This window comes from Lemur catta, chromosome 8, assembly GCF_020740605.2.
Source record: "Lemur catta isolate mLemCat1 chromosome 8, mLemCat1.pri, whole genome shotgun sequence".
In the NCBI taxonomy this organism is placed as follows: domain Eukaryota; kingdom Metazoa; phylum Chordata; class Mammalia; order Primates; family Lemuridae; genus Lemur; species Lemur catta.
This window is the reverse complement of record NC_059135.1, coordinates 49765632-49777744: the sequence shown is the minus strand read 5'-3', so window position 1 is coordinate 49777744 and position 12113 is coordinate 49765632. Positions and strand designations below refer to the sequence as shown.

Genomic DNA, 12113 nt, shown 5'->3' with positions numbered 1-12113 from the left:
CCAAGTCTCAGGCTTCTTTTTCAGGCCTCTCAATCTTCTATAAAAATGGGGAAATATTTTTATTATAATTTAAAAATAAATATAATTTTATAACTTTTACTGATTCTATCCTCTCTACACAGCAATGGAAGTAGGCACGGGGAGGTGGCCACTGATCTGTGTGCACATCTGCTCTTGTAAAAAGTGTCCTCTACAGCTAGTGGAGCTCACTGGGCTTTGGGCTAGAAGTAACAGGGTACTGAGGCCCGGGCAATCACAACTGTTCCAAAAGGGGTAGGGGCAACGGTTAGACCCCCTTAATGTTTCAATCAGGGTAGAAATTAAGGGTCAACGGTAACATCTCATCATGATCTTCTTATCTTATATGAAGCACTGATGGAAAAGCTTTTCCTTCATATTTTCTTTTTTTTTTAATAGAAACATATCAGAAGAGTTAGCAAGCATAATCTCAAGGAGGGATTTTTGACAAAGAGCCTTTAGATAAAAACACATTTATCAAAAAGATTTTTAACAAAGGGCCTTTAGACACTGTATAATTCTCTTTCCTTATAACAGATATTCAGGCTACTTCTTGGAAGGGTCCCAAATGTTCTTGCTTAAGAACAATGGACAATAGTCACAGTCTCCTAATTCCATTAGAAAAAATTGTGGTTTCAGGTCATAGGGGATTTTTTGGAGGTATCCTGAACAGGAGTTGACATAGAAACCTGTGTTTCTCCGAGAAGGTTTCCATAGTAATTCTATAGAGTTTCTGGTTAGTTAATAGCAACAGGCTTTGTTTTGGTAACTAATATAATTACAATAGACCTGGGATTCTAAAGGCAAAGTCACTCTATGTGGATGAGGTTCCCTTGTCAGAGTCAAAACCCAGATAGCCTCCACACCATATTAGAACTGTGCTAATATGGTATCAATTACCCACATGTAGCTATTTAGATTTAATAGAAGTAATAAAAATTTAAAATTCAGTTTCTGAATTTCAAGTACCATATTTCAAGTGCTCAGTAGCCACATGGGGCTAGTGGTTACCCACCGGATAGCAGTTATAGAACATTTCCATCATCATAGAAGTTCTGTAGGATAGCACTGATCCAGAAGAATCATTTATCTATAAATGTATTAATTACTAATTCAATTTGTAATTCATTTAAATTGAGATAACCTTCCTAAATTCTTTTAGCCCCACTAAAAAACAGAAACAAAGCAAATAATCCCCTCACTCAATTCTTAAAACGATTCTTTGATATTATATTTCATTCAGGGATTATAGTAATTCGGGTAGTTTTTCTGTAAGTTGTCCAAAAGTTAAAACTATGTTCAAATGTAGCTCCAAGGAGTGGGAGGAAGCGGTCCTTAGTGAAGTTTGGAGAATGACCCAAATTAGACACATAATCCTCATTGTTCCAGAATTTAAAAAGACTCTTAAAGGCTCCCCATATCTAGTATGAACTTAGGGAACCTAAGAAAGTCCTTTTGTCTTACTCCCTAAATATATCTTCTCTACCGACTCACTGTGACACATAAAATTACTTCAATGGGGAGAAAAAACATTTATTAACTAATTAGATATAAAACTTTAGTACAGATATCCTTGACAGAAACACACTAAGCTGTAAATTACTCATATTTACCCCTTTCCAATTTTTCACAGGAGATGGAAGAGAAAGTTCAAAGTTTGCTGAATTTCTGGATTAAGGTGGAACTGGTTGGGGAAAGAAGGATCAGAAGGAGAAAAGTTTTGAGTAATAGATTTTACTGCTCAACTTTGCCAAAACTTGGCCTTTGGTATTCAGGACTATAATGTGACAATTGAATCAACAGAACATCCACCTCTGGTTTCCATTCACTTTGAAAGTGGGGTTCTCCTGGATCCTGAACAAATTTACTGGTTACTTTCAGCATAAGAATGATCAACACTGGTTTAGGGTGGTATCTTAAAGACACACTTGACTTTTGGTGACATTAAATTACAGAATTTCAGAGTCTGAGGAACTTTGGCAGTATTTTGTTCACTCCACTAAGCCAAGAATCTGCAAATTACCTTCTAAACTTCAGAGGAAGGCCGGGTGCGGTGGCTCATGCCTGTAATCCTAGCACTCTGGGAGGCCAAGGTGGGTGGATTGCTTGAGGTCAGGAGTTCAAGACCAACCTCAGCAAGAGCGAGACCCCGTCTCTACTAAAAATAGAAAGAAATTATCTGGCCAACTAAAAAATATATATAGAAAAAATTAGCTGGGCATGGTGGCGCATGCCTGTAGTCCCAGCTACTGGGGAGGCTGAGGCAGTAGGATTGCTTAAGCCCAGGAGTTTGAGGTTGCTGTGAGCTAGGCTGACGCCACGGCACTCACTCTAGCCCGGGCAACACAGCAAGACTCTGTCTCAAAAAAAAAAAAAAAAACTTCAGAGGACATTTCAGGGATATTACAAAATTTTACCTAGATTTTTATTTCTAACTTGCAAAACCCACGAGATTAGATGGGAAGCTTCTGCCTGTTATCTCTGGTCTCTAGCACAGGGCAAAATACCTTACAACATTGTGGAGCTGCTGAACTGCAGTCCCCTATTTTGGAGATGAAATGAAGCCTAGAAAAGGAAAATGATTTTCCCAAGGTCATGGAAAAGTAACAATACAACAGCAGCAGGACAGAGTCTTCGTGTATTCTTTCCACAGCACTCTGCTGATTTCTCACAACTGCTTTCTTTCTTTGAATACTTAGTTGTGGAGCCTGGTACAGCTTCCCACAGTTCAACTGGATGAAATTCTTGTTTCTTTCTTTTATTTTTGTGTTTTTTATTCATTTCCTGTCTAGCAGTGCAGAAAGCATCAAATGAGAGTATTTTTCTTATACTAAGCAAAGATAGTCTAGCATTAAAGTAAACATAGTAGAGAGAAATACAACAAATCAGCATATCTCTCTGGGTGGCAGAATTATAAACTACTTTTATTTTATTCTTTATTTTTTTTTGTATTTTACAAATTTTTCTACAATGACCATTCCTTTTAATAATTTTATTAATTTTTTTCTCATGAATTACTTTATAATCAGAAAAGGACATTATATGTGTATAATAAAACATATACTATATATATACTGTATAAAACTACATAAAACATACTGTGTGTGTATGTGTGTGTGTATATATATATATATATATATATATATATAAAATCTTCTCTTATTTCTACTGTTTGAAAGAATCTTGTCTTCATTTACATCAAATGAAGCAGTAGGCTCCCATTAAACAGGGTGAAAGTCACGTTAATGATCCTACAGATATTTGGGACAGTCAAGGAGGATACACATTTGTGCCACTCCACTTCCCATATTTTCAGCTGAAAGAGCTGACTGAAATGATTGCTGGTCTTGCAGCTAACACCACCAATTTAGCCCCCTTTTCATTTCTAGTCTGGTGTCCTTTGGCTCTCTGTTAATGTGCAGCCTTGTTTCATTCTCACCAACCTATGGATTTTCATACACACACATATATATATTTTAAATCCTCCTCATTTACCTCATTTAATTCAAGACAATGGAGAAGTATAAACTATTAATCACTGAAGTAGACTTTTTACTTCACTTGGCAGGTAAAAGGTTATTAAGTTAATTTTCTTAAGATTGCAACTAAATTACCTTCTAAAACACATAACAAGGAGAATAATCCTAGGCTTTTGTATATGAGATATAAAAATAAATCTCAGAAACTATTAATGATGTGTGTGTGTGTGTGTGTGTGTGTGTGAGAAAGAGAGAGAAAAGAAAGGAATGGGTTTCACTCTTCTATAAGTCAGCTTGAGTATGTTTTGATGTGTTTTTCTCTATCCACTAAGAAAAAACATTCTAATGAAATCCCATGAAATTTAAATCCTGTGTCTCTTTCTAAACAGAGGAAATATAGAAAACTCGAATCTCTTAATTATTATCTGATGTATTTGTTTTCCCCCCTTTCAGCTTCCTTTTCATTTTCTGAACCCCAACCACTCTCACCATGTCAGTTCCCTATGTTGCTAATCAAAATTTAAAAACCCCAAAACTGCATCTTTTTTTGCTACTTTTCAGCTATGCCCAGATAGTAACCATTAAGCACCTAGAAGCTATGCCAATTTGCTCATTGACATTTTCTATTTAATAGTGTAGGTCACATATATTGTAAAGACACACACACATTTCCCCCAAGGGACCTAATAAAACAAAGCTATTATTTTTAGAGTTTTAGAAAAATGCAGGCATAAATATTTTTTCCTGAAGCTGGTTCTCATGTAAAATAGTGGCTCAGTACTGAGCCAGATATTTCCTTGCTCATTTAAATTTTTTTTATTTTTTGCCATCAAAACTGCTTTCCTTGGTATCTCACTCTCCAGGGCCATGTGTGAATATCAGAACCTATCCAAAACACGATGGAATAGGTTAGTTCAGTTAATGATTTCGATGGTTTCTTGTGGAAAATCCCTTCTGGAACCCCATCTTAGTAACTCAAGGAAGGCGGGTTTCAGGACAAAGGCAGCCCATGAAGGAGGTTTTTCCTTCCTCATCCTCCCTACTTTTCTTGCTTCCCTTTGCCCCTTGCTTTTTTTTTTTTTTATATATATATAAACCGTCCTCTCCTTCTCTCTCCCTGCCTATTGTTGAACATAGTGATGTATCAGATGAGTGGCTTTTTATTTTTTTGAGACAGAGTCTCACTCTTTTGCCCTGGCTAGAGTGCCGTGGTGTCAGCCTAGCTCACAGCAACCTCAAACTCCTGGGCTCAAGCAATCCTTCTGCCTCAGCCTCCCGAGTAGCTGGAACTACAGGCATGTGCCACCATGCCCAGCTAATTTTTTCTATATATTTTTAGTTGTCCAGCTAATTTCTTTCTAATTTTAGTAGAGACAGGGTCTGGTTCTTGCTCAGGCTGGTCTCGAACTACTGAGCTCAAACAATCCACCCACCTCAGCCTCCCAGAGTGCTAGGATTACAGGTGTGAGCCACCGTGCCCAGCCTGAATGGCTTTTTAATGCTCACTAAAATCCTGGTATGTAGACTTTGGGGATTATGCCGTGAGACTGTGTGACAAACTACTGATATTTACTGCTGTTATTAGTAACAACACATTATTACTACACTAAATTATAACAATATCTTATTTTTGCACCATGATATTCATCTTATGAAAGAATGTTCCCATCTAATATCTATCTGGTTTGCTTCCCAATGTCACTATGTGAAGTAAGGGGGTAGGTGTTACTTTTCCTATTTTTCAAATGAAGAAATAAGGATCAAGAGATTGCTCTGCCTCTCATAGCACAAGTAGCTAATAATAAGTTTGGAATTGGAACCTAGGAGTTCTGGTAGCTAAGTTCTTTTAGATAGTGTTGAAATTGGATCACTGTACCTCATTTTGTTATAAGTGGTATCTAATAAAAAAGTCCACATTCATGGGTAAATACAAATGTAGATAAAGGGGTGGTACTTTAACCAGTAATTCTTTATATACTTGGCAGATGTGGTTGAGGTGGCTTTTGCTTATTTTTACATCCAGGGCCTAAAGTACTCTTCGGTTACTTCCTCATTTGAGTTTTAGAAGCAAGACCAGGATTTAACTATGATAAGGAAAACCCCCATCAGCCTCCTGAGACTCCCACCCCTCATGGAAGACCCACATCAGCATAATACTAACCTATTACCAGGCCCATCAACTAATCTATTACCTGGTGCATCAACATAATACTAACCTATTACCTGACACATCAACTAACCTATTACCTTAGCCACCTGAGACCCCACCCCTCAGGGAAGACCCACATCAGCCTAATACTAACCTATTACCTGGCTCATCAACCTAATCTATTACCTGGAGCATCAACATAATACTAACCTATTACCTGACACATCAAGTAACCTATTACCTTAGTCTCCTGAGACCCCACCCCTCGGACCACCCCAACTTAATAAAAGTGGGAAAAATCGGGTAGACGGGGCTCAGAATTTGGTGGCGAGACCCCTCTGAGCCCACCGGTGAATAAACCTTGATTCTCCTACTCTCTGTGTGCCGCTCAGTTTGTCCTTGGGACCACCCGCTGTAACATTTGCTGTAACAACTAGACATAAACATACACAGGATTTGGAACTTACTACAAAACAGTAATTTTTTAATACATTTGTAACTTTTGGGTTTCTTTACATTTAAGCTAGATTTCTGGAGGAAAGAGGGATTTATGAGGCAATGTCTGTGGAGGAACACTGCACAATAAAGTACAATGAAGAGAACAGAGAGGTTACGAAAAAAAGCGAGAGGTTAATATTGGTTCCTCAGTAGCTTGCCCTGTCATCTTGATCTTGCTATTGAACCTGGAATATTTTTGCTATAATCTCCTGCAAGGCTGGATCCAGGCAACCTTGCGAAAGGAAGATTAAAGATGAACTTTGTTTTTGCAATTCCTCCAAGAGCCACCTCCCTTGCTTAATCTTAAATCCTACATAGGTCCCTTATGCAATCTCCTAATCACCCCAAAGGGCTACCTATGTCAGTAACTCTCTACCCCTTCCATGTCCTAAAAGTATCCCAGGCTTTTCTTCCTCTTCTGTCTTGGTTTCATTGCCAGGGAACTCTGCTCTGGTGCCAAGTGGTACCAGTGTTACGCTGATCTTATGTCAGGTGGCCATATTATCTTTTCCCCTTATCTGTGATGAGCTTATGAAGAAGCTTCCTGATGTCTTTTACTCTCTCTGTATGCCAGCAACTTGGTGTATAAAGGTTGAACTATTACCTGTAGGTGATAACTTCCAAATCTGAACATTTCTAAGTGGTATAACTGTAGGTACCTCAAAATCAACATGTTTGAAAACTGAACTTACAGTTTCCTCGCCAAATGTGTTCTTCCTTTTGTGCTCTGCTAATTCATTTCTCAGTAGATTAGACTTGAAAACTTCTCAAATTTTATAATGCAAGCCCCTAGTGTAAATTTCCCTCATACCTTCAGATCTCTCCAATTCCCTCAATCAGGAATCTCTGTCCTCTGTACCCTGGCAGCCCTTTGTTTATATCTATAGTAGAGCACCTGGGATCCATCACCTTGTATATACTGGTGGTCACTTCTGAAGATGTGTGAGCCTCTGTTCAAAGAGCCTGCAAGTCTCATCCTATCTTTTCTCTGCTTTCCTATCTACAGCCTAGCAGAGCAGATGGGCATGGGGGGTAGGGTATCACAAACTATAGGAATTGAATTCTCTGCTAAAGTATGCACTACAGTTTTAGCTAGGCTCTCAAATGTGCTTTACTTAGCGTGTTTTCTCATGCTCCTCTGCAGCTATTCCAATCGTGAGTGCTCCGTTCCTCAGACACCCTGCGTTGCCACCTCACTTCTCACTCTCAGGAAATAGTCTTGCCTTCTACTTCAATCAGAAAAATTGAGAATACCAAGAAAGAACTCCCTTTCAAGAGAGATCTTTCTTTACTTGGCCTGCATCCTGACTCCATTAGACCTGTTTCTCTTTCTTCATCTGTAGAACTGGAATAATATTAGTGCCTACCCTAAAGGGTTACTGTAAGGTTCAACCTATGTGTTGAGTAGAACACTGTGCACCAGTCACTAATCCAGGGGAGGACTCCACTTCTTCCCATTGCATCTTGACATAGGAGTTACCAGGGAAAACACAATGCAGCCAGCACTGGATGGAAAACACTTTACTTAAATAGACAAGAGACAGAGCAAGATCATCTTCCATACAGTGTGCCTCAGTCCCTGATGGCTAGTGCATTTCTCTCAGCAGCCCACGCAGAGCAATTTGCCTATGTGTATCCCTCTCATGTCACAGAGGAAGGACCCCTCTCTCTCACCCATGGAGTATGAAATACTGATAGCTGGGGTCATGTCTGAGGGCCACTGATACACATGCTTCAGCAGCAAACAGGAATACTCATGGAGTCTGCAACATGGAGTCTGCAACAAGGTATTCCCACACAAGGTGGTAAGCCCGACACAGGCTGTGTGCGTGCTTCCTCTCTTGGTAAGGATGTATCCTAGGCTCAAGGCCCAACCTTATGTGGCTGAGTGGGGGTCCAGAGACTGTGCACATGAGACTGCCTTTCCCAACACTATGCAAACCACTTAGCATGATGCCTGGCACAGAGTAGGTCCTCAATGAATATTAATTACTGTTATTACTAATAACTTTCTCTCTCACCAGCTACAGCTTTCTCTCTCTCTTTCTTCTTTTTTTTCTTTCCCAGTAGAAAAGGTCACCCTTTTTCACCCTTTTTAGTCTGTGGCTAATTCTACCTCATTTTGATTTATCTGACCTTCTCCCTTCTTCTCAGTTATCTAGTCTTTTCAAGCACTTTTCCCCTGAATTCCTCTTTATCTTAACCTTTCCTCTGTTTGGCTCTTTTCCCTCAGCATATAAAGAATTTCAAATCTCCTCACTGTAAAATAACCTTCCCTCAAAACCACATCTCTGTCCCTTCCAGTACTACTCCCATCCTTTCATAGCCAAATTCCTCAAAAGGCCAGTCTATACTTTCTGTCTTCACTTCCTCACAGCCTCAATCCACTGCAATCCCTGTCCCTCCCAACACTCCCCTGATAACACTCTCAACCATCTCCCTCATATCCTCTTGATTGCTAATTCCAGAGGACACACCAATGTCTTCATCTGGGGCTCTAATGTCTCTGGCCAACCGCTCCTTAAAATTCTCTCCTCTCCCTCCACCCCTGTTTTTCTGCTTTGTTTTGGATTTCTTTCTATATCCCTGGCCAGTTCATTTCAGTCTCCCTCATGGGCCACTTTTTCCATTTTATCCTTAAGTGTTGATATTCTCCTTGTCTTTGGCTCTGGTCATCCATTCTTCTCCTATAGTCTCCCAGTGATCTTGCCCATCCAGAAGGTTGCAACCACCACTTTCCTCCTGATAACTTGGAAATTTATTTTTCATACCCCAGGTTTCCCACAGGTTTCTTTACTGCAGGACTCCTCTTTGGTGTCAGTGTGCTAATGGGCTTTGTGCCTCTTTGGGAGAGAAAGTGACAGTGGAGGGTTTCCCACATTTATTTGACCATAGAACCCTTATTTTCATGGAGAATCTTACAGGACTAGTGCTCTGGGAAACACACTTTGGACAGTGATGTTTTCTATTTGTTATTATTTCCAGTCTGATTTCAAGTGTCTCCTCTGGGTGCCCCTAAGCATCTGAGTATACTTCTATCTAGTCCTTACCATATTGTACTTGTCTGTCTCTTCCACAAGAAGGACAGGCATGTATCTCTTTGTATCCATTGCCTGGAAGTGTCTGGCATACAGAAGTTTCTTGAAAATGTCTGATGAGTGAATGAATAAAGGAGTGAATGGTAACTTACCTCTTCTTGGCATAGCACAGAATATTCTGTTGCACATTTAAAGTAGTCCTAATTGGGTAGGACTTGAACCTGAGGGTTGGTCTTGAACAAGTCTTGTGTTAGGTGCTATAGTAGTTGCAAAGAAATAAAAGACAAACTCTTTTTCCTCAAGGAAGACAAAATGAACTTAAATGAAACTATCTGAGAATACCTAAGTATTAAGCTACACGGATTTAACTGTAAGTACTATGGGTACTCTCAGTTTGTAGAGATCACTGAGGTCTGGAGTAGTTATATTTTCTAGACGACCTTATAAATGGTGCATTAGTGAGATTATTCTAGCAGGAATATATGTAAGAGTAATTCAAAAGGGGATACCTGGAGAAGGTTCGATTGGCCAGGAGTGAGGAGATGTGGCCTGGCACGGGCTATGGTAGTGGAATAGTGAGGAAAAGGCTATCCCATTTCTGTTGAAACTTGGTGATGGTTGGAATAGAAGTGGAAGGACAGGAGACAGGTCAAAGAAAGCTTTCAGGTTTCTATCTGAGGCTGGAAGAACAGTGATAGCATTAGCAGATTTTGGGAAATTAGTTTTTATAGATGCAGCCAGTCTAAGCTCTTGGAAGTCACAATTCTAGAATATACTCAAAAGAACATATAATTAATTATTGTGCAAGACTATACAGAAACTTTGTAAATTTAAAAAATATATCCAATAAGTGAGCTAACATCATTGACTTGAGAAGGCTTATAGATAATAATAACTAATAACCTGCATAAATTTCAGGCCAGGCTTGCTAAAAATGTTATGCATGATAAAACATGAAAACTGTAACAGGAAGTTCATGATTTCACGTGAGTGAACAATAATTCATGTTGTGATCCACTAGTCTTGCTATTTGTAGCAAGATTTCTTTTTTCCCCAGACATTGGAGAGCAAATAGAGAAAACATGTCCTTAACTGTACCTGTATTCAAAATATTTGGTATTTCCATGATAATTCTGGACAATGAAACTTGTTGACATTGCAAGCCAATGCTTGAGTACGTAACTTTAAGGAAACAAAACCAATATATTTAAAAACTCAGACACAGTTTAAAAGTAATACAAGTAAGATCTGGTTTTGTTGGAAACTCATGCATTAAGAATCCTGAATTGGACCTTATTAATTTTTTTTCTGACTGTCCTTTTCATCTAAGCTTCTTTATCATCATTTACTGAATACTCCCAGGATGTTTACATCTATCCAGAACATGTTAAAGATGCAAACCTAGAAGGTCACTTTATAAAAATATGGACAAATGCACAAGATGATTCTTTTCTTTTTCTGGTTAAAAGAATTGAAAAGGGATAATGAGGTCTACTCATGAAATTTAGGGCAGGAAATAATCTGTCCATTTTATATATACATGACACAATTTTATCTGTCTACTTCTGAACTTCATTTTGTCTATAATATTGTTGCCAATTCAAGTTAAATGTCAAAGACAGATCTATTAATCTTCTCATCCTCCACTATGTACAACTTGCCCAGCACAGCAAGTATCATCCTCTTAAATAAGAAATGCAGGAGTACATTTGGAAGCATCATAATTCTTTCTGTGTAATGAGATATTGTTAAATTAATTCCTCTCCTTTTTACAATATTCTTCTAAATCTGCTCATGTTCTTTAATTCTAACCAAGAAGTGCTAGTCTCCTTGCTTCTACTCTACTATTTGTTGAATGTTTCAGTATCATTTTGAATTCTTATTCTTTCACCCAGGTAACTAGCAAGCACTTGTGTCAATTATGGCTTCTATGTAAAGAAATACTGAATTTACATGTGTACATATGAGTGTTTGTGTAATTAGCTTTCTGGGTTTGTTAAAAAGGCTCAATTCTGCTCAACTGGCTGAAGTTACCTTATAGCTAATACAAAAAGTTTTTATTACATAGATTTAGCTTAGTATTGTCTTCAAATATTAAGAACATGCTCCCATGACCTTCAGCAGGGACATTAAAAAAGATAGTTCATAACTTAGCTTCAGACTGACCACTTTAGGTCACCATTCACAAAATGATTCATCAATCATTGTTGACTTTTGAGTGCTGGCCTTGGTCATTGCTATCTTAAGCACTTGCTCTGTAGGACCTTATAATTTAAGCCAATTTACCCCCAAAGGTATAGAAATAGGTGTTAGGGGAAAATCATTCTGTGGGTGAGCACACTATATTATACAAGGTTACGTAGAATCTTCAGAACATTTAATAAGCTACTGGGCAATGTGACTTTTCAAGGGGGCAGGGTTAGAGTGGGAAGTGGTTCCTAAATATATTTGACAGCAGAACCACAGAAACATGCCCTGTGCCCAGAAGTACTAGCATCTTATGGAATTTACATTGGGAAACCTCAATCTAGCCAAATTTCCAAAGTGGCAGATTCTTGAAATCAATATTCTTCTTTTCCATCTCCCCAAGGGAAAAGTACAGAAAGTTCAGGATATTCCACAGGCCTCTGGGAAATGTTCACTTGCTGTTTGGGGTTGGACCAATTTTCAGTAGAGTACCAGAACTAGATGTACAACTACTAAACATAAGTCTGGTCATTTAACTAGTTCTAGGGTAGAATAGGAATTCTGATTCTTAGTGTAAAGAGTTCTTCCTGTTATATTACACTTGGTTTGTTGGGGTGTGTGTGTATATATGATACTTTACAATTGTATCTTCAACTTTAAACACATTTTATTTTAAATTTCCCATTTATCAATTTAAACACCCTAACACTCTAGCTTAAGGCTAAAGCCAAAAGCTTTGCCTAA

General features: G+C 38.5%; 1 long non-coding RNA gene across 2 annotated transcripts in view; it reads right to left on the bottom strand.

Moving 5' to 3' along the window:
* LOC123643696 overlaps window positions 1-12113 on the bottom strand; it is a 44746-nt gene that overhangs the window by 13328 nt on the left and 19305 nt on the right. The gene's annotated exons all lie outside the window — the stretch shown is intronic.